Source organism: Heterodontus francisci, unplaced genomic scaffold (assembly GCF_036365525.1).
Source record: "Heterodontus francisci isolate sHetFra1 unplaced genomic scaffold, sHetFra1.hap1 HAP1_SCAFFOLD_157, whole genome shotgun sequence".
NCBI lineage: Eukaryota > Metazoa > Chordata > Chondrichthyes > Heterodontiformes > Heterodontidae > Heterodontus > Heterodontus francisci.
In genome coordinates this window covers 638797-658511 of record NW_027140118.1, presented here as the reverse complement: position 1 = coordinate 658511, position 19715 = coordinate 638797, and positions in this window count along the sequence as shown.

Here is a 19715-nt window from a genome sequence, read left to right as displayed (position 1 = left end):
AGGGAGGTGAGCTGTCCATGCCTCCGTTGGGTGCCAGTTACCTCCCAAAGAAGCAGGTTGGTGACTTTAAGAGCAAAGTAAGTTGTATTGGCATTCATCACCCAACCACCACTGCGAACAGACCGAACGTCTTTCTATCCCCAACACAACTACAGTGATCTATGGGGAGAAGTGTATGGAAGACTTGGGGTAGCTAGGTACTGGTGATATGCCTGTAATGTTGTAGACATGAACCCAAATGACATACGCTCATAATGGTCCCACAGCCTACAGCTTGCAGATTACTCATCTTGTACACAGGGTAAACACACCATGTGATACAAGCCTTGCAGCTCAATAAGTGGTCATGTGTGGGCTTCAGATGCAAAATTAGCAGTCAATATCGACTAGTCGAATAGCCTACAACTACTCAGTTCGAAGACTCACATATGAAGAACAGATACTTGAGCAAGGTGGTGGAAAACTACTAACACCTGTCAAATTGGAATTCAGTGGAATTAGTGGCTTCAACAGAAGACGAGTCCGGAGCAGCCATTGCACAGTATACCAGCTTGTATTTATCCAGAAGCTTTAAGGCAGTAAAATGTCGCAAGGCACTTCACAGGAGCATTATCAAAGAACAATTGGCACGAAGACAGTGGATATTTAGATCAAATGACCAAAGAAGATATTAGAACAAATGACCAAAAGCTTGATCAAAGAGGGACGTTTTAAGGTGTGTATTAAAAGTAGGACAGAGAGTGAAGCAGTTTAATGATGGTATATCGGCTCATTGCGTCCATGCTGTTTATTCATGGAGCTATCCAGTCATTCCCAGTCCCCCCACTCAATCCCAATAGCATTGCAGGATTATTTCCTTCACGTTGCTGTACAATTTCAATTTGAAGTCATTGATTGTCTCTGCTTTCACCACCCTTGTGGGCAGCAGGATCCAGATCATTGCCACTCGCTATGTAAAAAAAGTTCCTAATCATATTTAGCCTCCACCTCTTGCCTCAAAGCCTTCAATCTGTGTCCTCCCGTCCTTTTACCACGAGTTGCAGGGAAAGTTTTTTCGTTCTCTAACGTATCTAAGCCTGTCATAACCGTGTACACTTCCATTAAATCTCCACTCAACTTCCTTTGTTCGAAGGAGAGCAGCCCAGCTTTTCCAACCTAACCTTATAACTGAAATCCTCCATCCTCTGGGAAATCTCCTCTGCATCATCTCAAAAACCGTCACATTCTTCCAAAAGTGTAGTGATGATAATTGGACACGATACTCCAGTTGGAGCCGAAAAAAGAGCTTAAGACATGTTCAGCATAACGTCCCTACTTTTGTACTCAATGCCTCTGTTCAGGAGGCCCAACATCCCACATGATTTATCAATCACACTCTCAATATGTTCTGCCATCTTCAAAGATCGAAGCATATGAGACCCCGGTCTTTCTTTTCCCCCATACTCTTTCGACCTGTGTCATTAAGTATATATTGACTCTCACTATTCCATCTGCCAAAATGCATCAACTGACACTTGTCAGTATCGCATTCCATCTGTCACCTGTCTGACCGTTCTGCGAGCCTGTCTATATCCTTTTGGAGGCGGTACATATAATCATATATATAAAAGAACAGCATTGGCTGTTCTCCAGTCCTCTGGGACCTCACCTGTGGCAAATGAGGATGCAAAGATTTCTGGCCTGGCCCCAGCAATTTCTTCCCGTGCCTCCCACAGTATTCTGGGGTAGATCCCATCAGGTCCTGGGGACGTCTCTACCTTAAAGATTATAGTAAGCCCTTCCATTACCGCCATCCCCGCTTCCGAAAGCAGCCTGGGAACCTAGTCATACAGATCAGGTGTCTTATCGCCCCTAAGCTTAGCCAACCTTTTTAGTACCTCTCCCTCTCAATGTTTATCCTACCTAATACTTCTATTCTCCTTGCTTCTGCAGACATTTTGTCAGTTTCCACTTCCTGTGTGAACACTGATATTAAGTATTAATTATGTATACTAAATATTTATTAAGTATATGCATTGTTCATAGTAGACCACTGAAAACCTGATTCTCGCACTATAAATACACATATTCATAATCTTAGCAAAGAATCAGAGCTCCTTGGCTGGTAGTTCATGCATCCGTGATCTACTGGTGTAACTACACTATCCTTCTGTTAAAGATGGGTTAATGATCTGTTTATCCCGGAATCTTCAGTGATGATTGGGTCCAGGCTGACCTTCGAGTCACATCAGTCCTCCGTTGTACCTTCCACCGCTGTCGGTACTGTGCAACTGTGATGTGAACTTTACCTTGAACACACTCCTCTGACTCGCTATCATTCCCACGCGGGATAATAATCTCTGAGTTGGTGCGTGCTGAAGACTGAGGGGGTGATGGTACATATTGGTGTTGCTGGTGGGGCTCGCCACATTCTGAAGGGCCTAACCAGTGAAAACAGAAAAAAAGGATAAACGAATGGAAACCATTGGGCAGGTTATACAGCTTGCTCGATCTGGGAGTGGTGAGGCATCCAAAACTTGGGACGTTTCCTGAAAGAGATTCGCTAGCAGAACAAATAGAAGAGGAGAGAGCCAATCGCAATTCAGATCGGTTTGGACGGTCACGTACATCATTGCCGATGTGTTATCTTTGGAGAGGTCTTCAGTTGATAAGTCACAGGTCATTTAATGTATAAGTTCGAGTGATGGCGTGCGTCAGTTTGTATCAACTAATTGAGTTTGTACGCAAGGAGGTCAATTTATGAAAACTATAAGTTTATGGTTAGCGGGCCATTAGTTGGTTTATGCTTCATTCACTTGCTATTATTTGCATTTCTTGTCTTGATCTTGAGGAAATGCAGAAATACTGGATGGGTGTACGGTTCAGAGATGCGAAAGCACATATTGCGTCAGTTGGAGCCAAAGGCGCTGTTTATGCAGGAGGATCTGAAAGTGCATGTAGGTATTATGGTGCAAGTATAACCAATTAATGCCCAGTATTCAAAAGAGGATGAGGTTATCACTGTGTAAATGTAACCGTGCACTGTTCAGAATTCCCCAGACGTAAAAACCAAGACTTATCAATGGAGGGAGATATTAACGTATCAAATTACGCCTTGCAGTCTTCAGCATTCATCATCTCTATAACTGCAAATATTGAATTGTTTATGCACAAGTAGAGGGACATATTGCTGCGTTAATACAGCCGATGAATTGTGCAATATTGACCAGCAGAGGGAGGCATTATTGTAATCGTGGTTCTGTGCAGAATCCGCAGGCAGATGTGGACATTATTGAATCAATGTAAACATTGCGCTGTGCAGTTTTAACCAGTGTGGCAGTTAGCCAACTTATATCTGGGAAGTTAGAATTTCTGTCTGCATTATATCTGGTTAAGTTTATTTTCGTATATATATATATATATATACATATATATATATATATATATATATATATATATATATATATATATATATATATATATATATATATATATATATATATATATATATATATATATATATATATATATATATATATATATATATGAAAGATGGAAATCTTTCGCTGAACTTGTTTACTTAGTGACTGCAATGAATGTCAATTTTCATGGGGCCCAATTGAATTTCTTTGCTGTGAATCAGAGTTTCGTTGTTATGTTATTCTCCCCAAACATCAGTGACATCATCAAATCGGGGACAGACATGTATCAGCCGCTCTATAGTGAGGGAGAGAACGGATCAACGTCTGAGGTTAGTTTGGTAGAGTATGATCTGCAAGCTTCAATATGTATAGTCAAACGACCACAGACCATCATTTGAAATTAGGATATATATTGCAGTTTTGGGTTGCACTGTATCCAAATCGCTGATGCTGGTGTTCCTTCTGAGACCCGATGTACAAATATTGATGCTTCTAAATTTTAATAGAAATATAGACGGTTATGGTTTGTGTATCGATATTTCCAGGTATTCCATGGAATTGACAGTATTTGATCAGGATCTCTGGGAGTCTAGATGTATCTTCGGGGGGCGGGGGGTGCAATGTAAATGTCTAAGAATTTACAGATCAGGCATCTGTCTGCATCTATCGAACCCATTTCCCACACTTACGACGTCACCCCTACCCCTCCCTCCCAGAACAGTTTCAGGGTTGTCCTAGCCCCCACTTTCCACTCCTGCAGCTTCCAATCCAAAATCATATTTCCCTCAAATTTCCGCCACATCCAGCGTGATGTGACCAACCAAACACATCTACCCCTCCCTTCTATGTCAGCGTTCCGAAGGGACCATTCCTTCTGAGACACACTGGTCCACTCCTCCATCACCCCGTCAGGCTTATTCCCTTTTCCACGGCACCTTCCCACGCAATAGCACGATGTGTAATACCTTTAACCTCCTCTCTTCTCACCATCCAAGGCTGCAAGCAATCTTTCCAAGTGAAGCAACGATTTAGTTGTACTTCTTTCAATTTAGAATAGTGTTATGACCAAGAGTTAATTCAGTCTCACAGCTCCACAGTTCACAACATATCAGTAAAGCTTTCCAGCAACCAGAAAAATAATCACATTAAACACTTTCTTTGCACCACTCCCGCACCACAAGCCCCCACAACCCCCGAACGCCCCAAGAATAAAGCATACCAAGCCAGGTTTCTTAAACAACAGAATTAATTATTTTAATAAATTAAATCCTAAACAATAATGAAACAAATCTGCATATGAAAAGATTTTATAACTTCTTACTCTTCCTAACTCTTATGCACACACACATATACATTCAAACACCGCTGAAACGGAGAAAAAGGGTTTTCTCTTTTGAACTGTTTCCTGAGAATAATAAAATAACTTGGTCATAATATTCTGGTCGGATATTCCAGGGTCGGTGAGGTGTCCCAGAGACCAATAGTCGGATGCAACTTGAAATCTCTCCAGGCGGGTTTAATGAACAGTCTGTGATGGTTTGGCGTTCATGGAAATTCGTCTACAGTAGGCGTCCCACATATCTTTCAGCAAAGGGTGTAGCAACAGGCCTACTTGTATTTTGAAGTAGCTGTCTAGCAATATAAGCTTTCTTGAGCTTTCTGGGTCTTTTAAAATATAAGAGGCAACAGGAATCACTCTTGAGGCAGAGAGTTTTCAGAGATTGGGGACAATATGATCCTGTTCCTTCAACAATGCAGGGCTTCCTTTCTGCAAAGTAGTTTTCCACGACAGAATGTAACAACTCCTCTTTTCCTAGGTCTTTTCTCTCTCCAGGGCTCTTTATCCCTCTCCAAGCACTTCACAACCACACCGCAAAAGTAAGATTTTTTGTTCCAAGTGAGGAAAATCTTATTTTTTCAGATAATAACTCTTTTCCCTTGTCTGCAAACATAGGTGCCTGCCAGCTCGCTGCAATGCTGCTCAGCTCATTGATCTCTCACAGTGCAAAGTGAAACTAAAACCCGAACAATAAGTCATGTGACATTCATAAATCTTCCTGTCATTTCCCTGTTGAGCTGCTTGGCAACAGGTGCCGGCAATCTGAACTCAGTTCCAACACCAAGTTTCAGCATCCAATGTTCACAGAAAATCCTTTTGCTCAAACATTTAAAATCACACAGAATTCTTAGCATTCAATACAAAGCAATCAAAGTTCTTGTGACATTATTGTCTTTGCTGTTTGACTACGAGCTTCCTATTACTTGCCATTTGAATTCCCCACCCTGCTCTCACACCCACATTTCTGTCCTTGGCCTCCTGCAGTGCTCCAGTGAAGCTCAACACAAGCTCGAAGGAAGCACCTCGTCTTCTGATTAGGCACTCGACAGCCTTCTGGGCTCAACATCGTGTTCAACAATCTCAGATCATGACTGCCATTAGTTTTTTTTATTTATTTGATTTCATTTTATTTTTAACCATGGGTCAGTTTTGCATGCTTTTGCTTTTGGATGGAGCTTATCATTTCACTGCAATTAACACCCTCTCTGGAGTAATACAATGTAATTCTACTACAACTCTTAGCACTCCATTTTCTTTTTAATCCGGGCTATCTCTGTTATTTCATACATCTGGAATTAAAAGTTAGTGTAATGATGACCGTGAACCTATTGTCGATTGTTGATGCAACCCATCTGGTTCACTCAAGTCTTTTCCGAAAGGAAATCTGCTGCAGTAACCCGGTCTGGCCTACAGGTGAATCCAGACCCACAGCAATGCGGTTGATTCATAAAATGTCCTCTGAGCTAGTCTAGCAAGCCATTCAGTTGCATCAAACCACAAACAAGTCTAAGTGTGTTCGCATTGGAGTGCTGACGTGGGTTGCAATAGAGTGCAATAGTGGAAGTTTGGGAACTGAGGATCATTAAGGGTTAATTGTATCTTAAATCTAATCTGTATTTTATTTAGCAGATTAACTTAACAGTTGCTGTTAGGGTTGGAGAAGCTTTAAACAGGGTTCACTAAGGCTCTGCTTGCAGCTTCACTTGTCAATTAGAGAATTGGCTTAAATCAGTTTTCAGGGGCTGGAGTCAGTCCGTATAAAAGTGAGCCATCTTACAGTGCTGACTTTGTTTGTACTGGAGTGCTCACTTGGGTTGCATTAGAGTGCTACAGTGGAAGTTTGGTAACTGAGGAAGTTCGGTAAGGAGGGAGTGAGGAGCTCCTTTCATTTCCTACCTGTCCTCAGAGTGAGGGGGGCCGAGAGCTTCCAAAGAGCACAGTTGACTGGGAGAAGATTCGGAGGGCGGATTTCCGTGACGATAAGCATTAAAAATCTACCTCTGGTGAAAAACAATGAAAGAGACTTCACAGGAAAGCTGTGACCTGAGTGGCTGGCAGGGCATTTTTACTGAATTTGAAAATAAAACATTGATGAAAATTGATTAAAAACCTAATTAACAAATAAGTAGAGTAACTAAACCAGAGGGAGGAGATTACTGTATTTAGCATTTAATATTTATAGTAAGCATCCAGCACTAGGGAACATATAGTTAATTACAACAAGTTAGTAAGGATTTAATAAGTATTTACTTATTTTAAATTGATGTATTAATTAGTGCTAGAAATATCAGTTAGAGGGGTGAAGTGCTTAACCTGTGAGATGTCGGACGTCCGTGACGCTTCCAGCGTTCTAGACGACGACATCTGCAGGAAGTGTACCCAATTGAAGCTCCTCACAGACCGCAGGACACATAGGAGCATGCAGGTGGCAGAACGCGTCATAGACAGGAGTTTTAGAGAAGTGATTACACCCAAGGTGCAGGCAGATAGAGGCGTGACCGCGAGAAGGGGCAGGCAGTCAGTACAGAAATCCCCTGTGAATATCTCCCTCTCTAACAAGTATACCGTTTTGGATGCAGTTGCGGGGGATGGCCTATCAGGGGAAACCAGCAGCAGCCAGAGCAGTGGCACCACGGATGTCTCTGTTTTTCAGCAGGGAGAGACAAAGCACAGAAGAACTATAGTTATAGGGGACTCTATAGTCAGGGGCACAGACAGGCGCTGCTGTGGACGTGAAAGAGACCCCAGGAGGGTATGTTGCCTCCCTTGTGCCAGGGTCAAGGATGTCTCTGAACGGACAGGGGGCATTCTGAAGTTGAAGGGTGATCTGCCAGAGGTTGTGGTACACATCGGTTCCAACGACATAGGCAGGAAGGGTGAAAAGGTCCTGCAGGGGGATTTTAGGGAGTTAGGTCGAAAGTTAAAAGGCAGGACCCAAAGGGTTGTAATCTCGGGATTACTCCCTGTGCCACGTGCCAGTGAGGCTAGAAATATGATGATAGAGCAGCTAAACACGTGGCTGAAAAGCTGGTGTAGAAGGGAGGGTTTCAGATATCTGGACCATTGGGATCTCTTTAGGGATAGGTGAGATCTGTGCAACAAGGACAGGTTGCATCTAAACTGGAGAGGCACAAATATCCTGGCTGCGAGGTTTGCTTGCGTCACTCGGGAGGGTTTAAGCTAGTGTGGCAGGGCGGTGGGAACCAGAGCAAGTGGAAGAAATGAGGGGGAACTAGCAAATAAGGCCAGTAAGACTGAGAGGAAGAGCAGGCAGGAAGATGTTGCTGAGCACAGCGGGACTGGCGGTCTGTAGTGCATTTGTTTCAATGTAAGATGTATAACAGGTAAGGCAGATGACCTCAGAGCTTGGATTAGGACTTGGAACTATGATATTGTTGCTATTACAGCGACTTGCTTGAGGGAAGGACAGGATTGGCAGATAAATGTTTCAGGATTTACAAACTTCAGGCGGGATAGAGGGGGATGAAAAAGGGGTGGAGGAGTTGCATTTCTGATTAAGGAGAATATCACAGCTGTACTGCTGGAGGACACCTCGGAGGGGTCATACAGCGAGGCAATATGGGTGGAGCTCAGGAGTGGGAAGGGTCACTAAGTTGGGAGTTTTCTACAGGCCTCCCAACAGCCAGTGGGAGGTAGAGGAGCAGATATGTAGACAGATTTTGGAAAGATGTAAATGTAACAGGGTTGTAGTGGTGGGTGATTTTAACTTCCCCGATATTGACTGGGACTCACTTAGTGCTACGGGTTTAGATGGGGCAAAATTTGTAAGGAGCATCGAGGAGGGCTTCTTGAAACAATATGTAGATAGTCCAACTAGGGATGGGTCCTTACTGGACTTGGTATTGGGGAATGAGCCCAGCCAGGTGGTCGGAGTTTCAGTAGGGGAGCATTTCGGGAGCAGTGACCATAATTCCAAAAGTTTTAAAGTACTTGTGGAGAAGGATAAGAGTAGTCCTCGGGTAAATGTGCCAAATTGGGGGAAGGCTAATTGCAACACTATGAGGCAGGAACTGAAGAATTTAGATTGGGGGCGGCTGTTTGAGGGGACATCAACATCTGACATGTGGGAATCTTTCAAACGTCAGTTGATTAGTATCCAGGACCCACATGTTCCTGTGAGGAGGAAGGATAGGTTTGGCAACTTTTGGGAAACTTGGATAACGGGGATTATTGTGAGCCTTGTCAAAAATAAAAAGAAATACTTCATAAGGGCTGGAAAGCAAGGAACAGACGAATCCCTTGATGAATATCAAGACAGTAGGAAGGAACTTAAGCAAGGAGTCAGGAGGGATAAAAGGCGTCAAGAAAAGTCATTGGCAAATAGGATTAAGGAAAATCCCAAGGCTTTTTATACATATATAAGGAGCAAGATGGTAACTAGGGAAAGAGTTGGCCTACTCAAGGACAGAGAAGGGAATCTATGTGTGGAGCCAGAGGAAAAGGGCGAGGTACTAAATGACTACTTTTCATGAGTATTGACAAAAGAGAAGGACTTGGTGGATGATGAGCCTCGAGAAGAGGGTGTAGATAGTCTCAGTCATCTCATTATCAAAAAGGAGGAGTTGTTGGGTGTCTTGCAAAGCATTAAGGTGGATAAGTCCCCAGCGCCTGATGGGATCCACCTCAGAATATTGAGGGAGGCAAGGGAAGAAATTTCTGGGGCCTTGACAGAAATGTTTGCATCCGCATTGGCTGCAGGTGAGGTCCCAGAGGACTGGAGAATAGCCAATGTTGTTCCTTTGTTTAAGAAGGATTGCAAGGATAATCCAGGAAATTATAGGCCGGTGAGCCTTACGTCAGTGGTAGGGAAATTATTAGAGAGTATTCTTCGGGACAGTATTGACCCCCATTTGCAAACAAACGAACTTATTAGCGAGAGGCAGCATCGTTTTGTAAAGGGGAGGTCGTGTCTCACTAATTTGATTTTGTTTCTTGAGGAAGTGACGAAGATGATAGATCAAGGAAGGGCAGTGGATGTTATCTATATGGACTTCAGTAAAGCCTTTGACGAGGTTCCTCATGACAGACTGGTACAAAAGGTGAAGTCACACGGGATCAGAAGTGAGCTGGCAACATGGATACAGAACTGGCTCGGTCATAGAAGACAGAGGGTAGCAGTGGAAGGGTGCTTTTCTGAATGGAGGGCTTTGAATAGCGGTGTTCCACAGGGATCGGTGCAGGGAACTTTGCTGTTTGTCGTATATATAAATGATTTGGAGGAAAATGTAGCTGGTCTAGTTAGTAACGACACAAAGGCTGGAGGAGTTACGGACAGTGATGAGGATTGTCAGAGGATACGGCAGGATATGCATCAGCTGGAGACTTGGGCAGCTGGAGTTTAATCCGGACAAATGTGAGGTAATGTATTTTGGAAGGTCTAATGCAGGTGGTAAATATACAGTAAATGGCAGAACGGTTAGGAGTATGAACAGGCAGAGAGATCTTGGCGTACAGGTCCACAGGTCACTGAAAGTGGCAACGCAGGTGGATAAGGTAGTCAAGAAGGCATACGGCATGCTTGCCTTCATCGGTCGGGGCATAGAGTATAAAGATTGGCAAGTCATGCTGCAGCTGTACAGAAATTTAGTTCAGTCACACTTTGAATATTGCGTACAGTTCTGTTTGCCACACTACCAGAAGTACGTGGAAGCTTTGGACGGGGTTGAGAAGAGGTTTACCAGCATGTTGCCTGGTCTGGAGCGTATTGGCTATGAGGTGAGGTTGGATAAACTCGGATTGTTTTCACTGGAACGACGGAGGTGGAGGGGCGACATGACAGAGGTTTACAAAGTTATGAATGGCATGGACAGATTGGATAGTCAGAAGCCATTTCCCAACATTGGGTGGAAAAGTCAGTTACTAGGGGACATTGTTTAAGTTGAGAGGGGCAAGGTTTAGAGGAGATGTGCGAGGCAAATTCTTCACACGGAGGGTGGTGAGTGCCTGGAACCTACTGCCGGGAGAGGTGGTGGAAGTAGGTACGATAGCGACGTTTAACAGGCATCTTGACAAATACACGAAAAGGATGGGAATAGAGGGATACGGTCCCCGGAAGTACAGAAGGTTTTAGTTTAGGCAGGCATCAAGATCGGCGCAGGCTTGTAGGGCTGAATGGCCTGTTTCCGTGCTGCAGTGTTCTTTGTTCTTTGTTCTAGATTAGAGGACAATATAAATGGCTTGGTGCGATGAGCGGTTCTTTGCCAAATGGAGTTTTATCCTGAGAGGTGATGCATTTTTGGGAGGAATAACAAGGCAAGGAACTATAATGTGGATATCGGACCCGAGGAAATAGAGGCTCAGAGAGACCTTGGTGTACTTGTCCATAGATCACTGAATGCAGCAGCACAGGTAGACAAGGTTGTTAGGAAGGCCTTGCCTTATTAGCCGAGGAACAGAATGTAAGAGCAGGGAGATTATGATGGAGCTGTATAAAATGCAAGTTAGGCCACAGCTGGAGTACTGTGTACAGTTCTAGGCACCACACGAGAGAAAGGATGTGATTGCACTGGAGAGGTTGCAGAGGGGATTCACCAGGATGTTGCCTGGGCTGGAGAATTTCAGCTATGAAGAGAGACGGCATAGACTCGGGTAGTTTTCCATGGAGCAGAGAAGGCTGTGGGTGTGTGTGTGGGGGGGGGGGGGGGGGTGGGGCGGTGGGGGCGGTGCATGTTTGAGGCATGTAAAATTATGAGGAGCATTTGTAGGTTAGATTGAAAGACACATGTTCCTTAGGGGAGGGGTCAGTAACCAGAGGGTACAGATTTAAAGTAAGGGGCGATCGTTTCGAGGGGATTTGAGGAAAAGAATTTGAACCCAGAGGGTCGTTGGAGTCAGGAATGCACTGTCTGAAGCTGTGGTAGAGGCAGGAACCCTCACAACATTTAAAACGTATTTAGATGAACACTAGAAACGCCATAGCATAGAAGGCTGCGGGCCAAGTGCTGGAAAATGGGATTACAATAGTTAGGTGCTTGATGGCCGGCACAGACCCGTTGGGCTGAAAGGCCTGGTTCTGTGCTGTGTTACTCTATGACTCTATGATTGACCATCGCACAGTAACTTTGGAGACCAAGTCCTGTCTTTACATTTTATGAATACCCACCATTGCGCTGTGTGGCAATACCACCATGCTAACTGGCATAGATTGAAAACAGATCTAGCAATTCAAAACTGGGTATCCATGAGGCACTTTGGGCCATAAGCAACAGCAGAATTACATTCAACCACAATGTGTAACTTCACGGCACGGCATATCCTCCACTCTACCATTACCATCAAGCCACGGGATCAACCCTGGTTCAAAGAGACTGTTGGAGGGCTTCCCAGGAGCAGCACCAAGCATACCTTGAAACGAGGTGTCAGCCTGGTGAGGTTACAACACAGGACTACTTGGATACCCAACAATGGAAGCAACATGTGATAGACAGAGTTAAACAATTCCACAACACATGATTAGCTCCCAAACCGACGCCTTCCCCACCCATATTGCCAGTTCTCCTGACTCCCAGTCTATTGCCAAAAGGCTTGAAAAATTCAGCCTGTTGAAACAGGCAAGACTTCCAGCCACATGACACACCAGATATAATAACTTGTAGAGAAAACAGGCAAGTACCTTGGTCGATGAACTCCATTTTTCCCACAGTTCATATGAAACCCCTCCACCCCCCTCCCACAAGCTTCGTGTACTCTCTTAAACCGACAAGCTAACTGTTAAAAAATCATTCTTCATACTGTTCCCACTCACTTGTCTGGATGAGTGCAGGTCCAATAAAACTGAAACAGATCTGCAGTCCTGTCGCATCCAGTCGCGAATGTTGGTGGACAAATGATCAACCAACAGGAGGAAGAGGTTCCACAAATATCCACATCGTCACTAATAGTGGAGCCCAGCACATCAATGCAAAAGACGAGGCTGCAATATGTACATCCATCTTCAGCCAGAAGTGCAGAGTGGATGATCCATCTCGGCCTCCTGCTGAGGTCGCCAGCATCACAGATGTCAGTCTTCAGCCAATCTTATTCACTCTACCTGATATCAATAAACAGCCGAAGACTCCGGATACTGCAAATGCTCAGGGCCCTGACAATATTCTGGCAAGAGCACTGATAACTTGTGTTCCAGAGCTAGCCAGACGATGAGCCACATTGTTGAATTATGACTACAACACTGACATCTACCTGGCAATGTGGAAAGTTGCCCAGGTATGTCCTGTGCACAAAAAGCAGGACAAACCCAACATGGTCAACTACCGCCTTATCAGTCTACTCTCGATCATCAGCAAAGTGATGGGAGGGGTGATCAATCGTGTTTTGAAGCGGCACCTGCTCAGCAATAACCTGCTCAATGACGCTCAGTTTGGTTTCCGCCAGGGCCACTCAGCTCTTGATTTCATTACAGCCTTAGTCCAAATATGGGCAAAAGAGCTGAACTCTAGAGGTGAGGGGAGAGTGACTGCTCTTGACATCACGGCAACATTTGACTGAGTATAGCATTAAGAAGCCCCAGCAAAACTGGGATCAAAGGGCATCAGAGGGAAAGCTCTCCGCTGGTTGAGTGGTACCCAGCACGAACGAAGTTGGTTGTGGTTGTTGGGGGTCAATTATCTCAGCCCGAGGACACCAGTGCAGGAGTTCCTCAGGGTAGTGTGCTCGGATCAACCATCTCCAGCTGCTTCCTCAATAACGTTCCCTCCATTATAAGGTCAGAAGTGGGGATATTCGCTGATGATTGCACAATGTTCAACACCAACTCATAATATGCTAAAGCAGCCTGTGTTCATATGCAGAAAGACATGGAGAACATGAAGGCTTGTGCTAATAAGTTGCAAATAACATTCACACCAGACAAGTGCTAGTCAGTGACCATCTCAAACAAGAGGTAATCTAACCATCTCCCCTTGATGTTCACTGGTATGAGAATTGCTGAATCCCCCGCTATCAATATCCAGTGCGTGACCGTTGACCAGAAACTGATCTGGAGCAGCCAGGTAAACGCTGTGGCTACAGGTGCAGGTCAGATGCCAGGAATTCTGCCGCAAATAACTAATATCCTGTCTCCCCACTGCCTGTCCACCATCAACACGGCACATGTCAGGAGTATGATGGAATAACCTACACTTGCCTGGATGGGTGCTGTTCCAACAACATTCAAGAAGCTCGACACCATCCAGGACAAAGCAGCCCGCTTGAATGGCACCCATTCACCAGTTTCAACATTCACTCCCTCCACCACCGACATACAGTGGAAGCAGTGTGCATCAAGAACAAGGTGCACTGTGGCAACACACCAGGCACATATCAAAGTCGCTACCCATACTACCTAGAAGAACAAGGGCAGCAGATGCATATGAACAGCACCACCGTAATATTCCCCTCCAAGCTACTCACCATCCTGATTTAGAACAACACCATCATTCCTTCACTGCCGCAGTATTAAAATTCCAGCACTTCATTCCTTATAGCACTGTTTGTGTACCTGCACCCTAAGGACTGCAGCAGTTAAAGAAGGCAACTCACACCACATCAAAGACAATCAAGGATAGTCAACAAATGCTGGTCTAGTCGGGATGCCCACTCCCTATGAATGAATAATAATTTAAAAAATCTCACCTGCCCTCCCTCCGATCGCACATCTTAACTTTATTTCTTCTTGCCCCCTTCTTTTCACTTTCTAAAAAAAACCTGTTACATTTCTAACCTTTTCCAGTTCTGATGAAAGGTCATAGACCGAAAATGCTAATTATGGCTCCACAGATGCTGTCAGATCAGCTGAGTATTTCCAGCACTTTCCGACTTATGGTCAGTGTTCATTAGGTTGACTGAGTAACACATTAATAACAGGGATATCAGAAAATGACAGTGTTGGCAGAGAGATCCTCAGTTCTCTACTTTTATACTGCATTCCCTTCAGTATTTGAGAAATTCTGTGCAGATCCTGCACGTGTAATATAATTTAAATCTGTTCTTTGTTGAGTATCAGTGGTTTCTGCAAGTTCCTTGGTTAGTGTAACAATTTTCAATCTGTTCATGTGTAATTGCCACTGTTTGCAGGACTGATTAGCTCTTCACAGATACAAGAGATTGACCCACATATCTTCAATCTCCAACACGTTGTGCGTGTGTTTCATGTTTCTCTGACAACCTGTTGCGGTCAACACCCATGGCTCATACTGAAATTGTCAGTCTGTGATATTTGCAAAACACACCTTGGGGGGACAAGTCTATCAGTTTGGAAAAAGACCGGATACAGCCACAGAAACCAAACAGTTTGTGGCAGTGTTATGGCGGTCTTTACCTTGTTTGAAATCATATTTGTTCGAGATTGAAAATGCAGTTTGTGGAATTCATTGATTAAATGTCCATTTCTGGGGAGTTTCTGTTTCATTCTAAGTGAGATACGGAGGAATTAATCATTTGAGAATTTTCTACCTGTGATAACTCTATAGTGGCAGCTCAGGGGCGGCCCAGTGGCGCAATGGTTCGCACCGCAGCCTCACAGCTCCAGTGACCCGGGTTCGATTCTGGGTCCTGCCTGTGCGGAGTTTGCAAGTTTTCCCCGTGATTGCATGGGTTTTTGCCGGGTGCTCCGGTTTCCTCCCACAGCCGAAGACTTGCAGGTGATAGGTTAATCGGCTGTTGTAAATTGCCTCCAGTGCAGGTGGGTATTTGGGTACATAGTAGGGTAGCATATTTGGGTGACACAGACTCGGTGGGTCGAAGGGCCTGTTTCAGTGCTGTATCTCTAAATAAAAATATAAATTTATTGATCTGTTATAGTTCTTGAGACTCTTTTCATTGCCCAGATCTACTTTCACTCCCAAAGAAATCAGGCTGACATTAAATGTGATATAATGTGGCACATTATTGAAGCAACCCTCTGCCTTCAGATCCCCTCTTTGAATTGAATCACAGCAAGTTAACCACTGACATTGACAGAGGCTGCATTTCCAGTGATCAGATCACAGCGAGTTAACGCTTTACATTAACATAGGCTCAAACCTCCTGATTGTATTTGATTCTTAACAGTATTCCTGCTTCATTAACCTATACAGGAAACAGCCTCAACATCTCATGGGATCTTCTATTTTAAATTAAAACCACAGCGAGAATTGATGCTTTGGAGTATCTGACTTGGATTGGACTCAGAGTGATTTATCGTGACCTGTTGATATTGTGCGTTATACATTTGGAAATTGTACACCGATTACAGATATTCTGTGCTGTGATTCAGTCTTTGTGATCAGAGATACGTTTATTTGCAGACGCTAAGCTGTCAAATATTTCCAATGAATTAATGATATTGCCCAGACATGCTTCCCCCAATACTTTGTCCTTTTGGATTTTAAACAACGTAATTTCAAATTCCGAGTTTTAATATGCTGCTGCAGTATCTTGACATTACAGAGCAGCAGGCAAGAAAAACAGAAGCAGAGAAATCACCACAACGCCAGGTGCTTCCTCTCAGTTCAACAGAAAAACACGCAGTGGCTGTTCTGAGGCTCTGCAGACTGTGAGCTGCTTTTTACATATTTCAGTCATGGAAAACCGTTCTTGACTCCAAGTGATCACCTTCCAGAAAACAGATTCCTTTTTTTTTGAGGGAACACATCACATCACTCCCTGTATAGTTTAACGATGGTGAAAATTCGCTACTTATGATGACCAGTCAGTGTGGCTGTGTGTGTTCCCCGTCTCTCGACAGTCTCAATGAGTGATTACATTTCCTCAAATAGGTGGCAGGTTTCCTGATAAAGCTGCACAGTCCTTGCATGGAGTGCAGCAGTTTTGAGAGGAATGGTACAGATACACTCTGCTGTTCTACAGTGGGCAAATACAGCAAAACTCAGCAGAAAAGCAGTGACTGCTGTATTGCTGATCATGGTGGTAATGGTAATCAAGGTGACTGCCCTCGACATCAAGGCAACATTTGACCAAGTGTGTGCTGAAGTAGATAACTTTCCTGATCCCATCATATTCCCTTTTCCCAGCCTCTCCAAAGTTATTTATCTATTGTGTGTAAGTCTTTACATTCAATTGTAACCTCACCCCATTTCCCCATGACATCATCTTCGTTAAAAAGTCAAAATACTGCAGATGCTGTAAATCTAAAATATGAACAGAAAATGTTGGAGCCACTTAATAGGCGAGGCAGCATTTTTAAAAAGAGAAAGAGACGTAACCTTCCCTTCTGGAGAATTTTCTTCAGAACTGGAACATGTTGTGCTGTAGCAGTGTTTCAGTAAGCACAGAGGCTGGGAATAGGGGAACGGAGGAAGGTGATAAAGAGAGAAATTGTGATGGGGTGGAAGGCAGTAGTGATTAAATGAAGAGCAGAATCATTACCAGAACCTGCTGTCAAAAACAAATGGGGGGCAGTAGGTCCCATGTGATTTTATTTTTGAAGTTGATGCTGAGTCAGGAAAATTCAAACAGTGTCGGAGGTTGAGTACAGATGGGGCAGCTGGGAGTGGGACAGGGAATTGTAATGGCAAGTGAATGGAAGCTAAGGGACTTAATGGAAGTACTCAGCAAAGCAATTGCGGTATGTGCTTCGTCATCGCAGTGCAGAGGACAATTGTTAATAATGGATACAATGGATTAGATAAAGAGTACAAGTAAATCACTGTTTGTGGGCCTGACGTTTGAAAGAGAGGAGGTGAAAATAGAGAGGAGGATGACTGGTGGTAGCGTTGCACTGAAGTTGGCAGAAGTGATGGAGGAAAGTTCATTGAATGGAGAGGCAGGTGGAGTGAAAGTTGAGGGTAAGGGCAACTTCTTTATGGTTAAGGAAGGATGGAAAGAAAGATAGTGGAACTGGGATTGAGAGGTTCGAATGCCCTTTCAGCCACAATGGCAATGAGCTAAATACACTTCATTCTAAAACACACTTCTAAATGGAAAAGAATAATCCCGTTTGCTTTACAATGTTCGTTACATTTCAAGTAAGATGTCCTTCTGATACAGCCAGGCCTGATAAGTCGACATTAACATTCGCACCACACACATGCCAATCAATTGCCTTGTCCAACAGGAGAGAGTCCAACCCCCTCTTCTCGAATTCAAACGACAATACCATCGCCGAATACGACAACATTAACATCCTGGGGTTTACCATTGACCAGACACTTTACTGGAGCAGGTATTTATATACTGTGGCGACAGTAGTAGGTCAAATGCTCGGTATACTGCAGCCAACAACTCATCTACTGGCTCCACAAAGACATTTCGCCATCGACAAAGCACAACTCAGGAGCTGGAAGGATATTTTCCACTTGTGTGCAGAGTGCAGCTTCAACTATTTATAACAATTAGATGCAGTTTCCATGGAAACATATGGTGACTGCACGGCTCTCGGTCTGCTCACTAATATCAAGCTGCACCTTGCAGTCGCAACAGAAACGGATAGAATTCTGCGCATTGAATATCAATCCCAGTATTTATGAGGAATGAAGGACTATTTCATTGTGAAGTGTAAAATATAGTTACCACGATAGTTTATATTTTAAATAAACTGCTGTTCTAATGTGTGAACTGACAAGTTGCTACTCCAGATCTATCCAAATGTAATTGTCCATCCATCTGAAGCCCGGCTGGAACAGATCACTGGGGGGATGGTGACGGACTCGCGAATCGACTGTCCGGAGTAGTTAGGCATCTCACATTCGCCTCTCTGACTGGGAGAAGTCAATTTAAAATGTAATCGTCACTCCACGATGAACCATTACTGGGAAAGGCTTTAACGAGGATTAACTGCTGTCAATGGGAATCAGAGGGAAAATTCTCCACTGGTGGAAATCATACCGAGGACAAAGCAAGAGGGTTGTGGGTGTTGGAGGTCAATCATCTCAGTGTCAAGGCATCAGTGCAGGAGTTCCTCAGGGTAGTGTCCTCGGCCCAACCATCTTCAGCTGTTTCATCAATAACCTTCCCTCCATAAGGACAGAAGTGGGTATGTTTGCAACAGAAGAACAATATACTGGGGGATTCAACAAGTGAATCTATTCACTAATGCATTCAGAAAATGAGTGCTAAATAGTTTAGTGTTTATTCTACACCCCCTGAAAGTGAGCACTAGATTATGGAGATATTCTATCAGAGAACTGCCTAAAAGCATAAAAACGGTTTCACCTTCAATTACACTAATATAGTCTGGGACAGACCATAGTAAAGGAGAAGGTGGAAAACAAGATCAACAACTTCTTATTTATGTAGTATCCTTCCATAGTTAAAATATCCAAGTCATATTATCAAAGATAATTTGATAGCGAGCAACGTTATCAGATATTATGGCAGATGACCAAATGCTTCATCAAGGTGGTAAGTTTTAAGCAGCATCTTAAAGGAGGAAAAAGATGTAGAGAGGCAGAGGTTTAAGGATAGAATTCCAAAATTTAGGATCTTGGCAGATGAAAACAAGACAACTAGCGGTGGAGCGATTAAATTTGGGAGTGAGCAAGATTCCAGAATTTGAGGAGCACAAATATCTGATAGGGCTGAAAGAGATTACAGAGATAGGGAGAGAAGAGCTCATGGAGGGATTATAAAATAAGCGTGAGAATTTCAATATTGTTAAGGTGCATGACCAGAAGTTAATGCCAGTGCAGCGGTGATGGGTGAACGGGACCTGGTGTATGTTGTACATAGGCAGAAAAGGTTTGGATGTCCTCAGGTTAACTGAGGATGCAAAGAAGGAGGCTGGCCAGGACAGCATTGGAATAGTCAAGTCCAGAGGTGAAGATAGGGCAGTAAATGCTGCACTTTCTGGATGATAAATACATTTTCAGTTAAGGGAAAAGAGAAAGAAGAGATTCATTACAAATTCTAATTCAAGAATATAATCGAAAACCAAATAGTAAATAGAGTGTACAGGGAGAAATAGAAAAAGAATACAAGAAGGACAAAGAGAGAGTACAGAAAAGCTTAGCACCTAACAGTAAAGGGGATCACAAATCTTA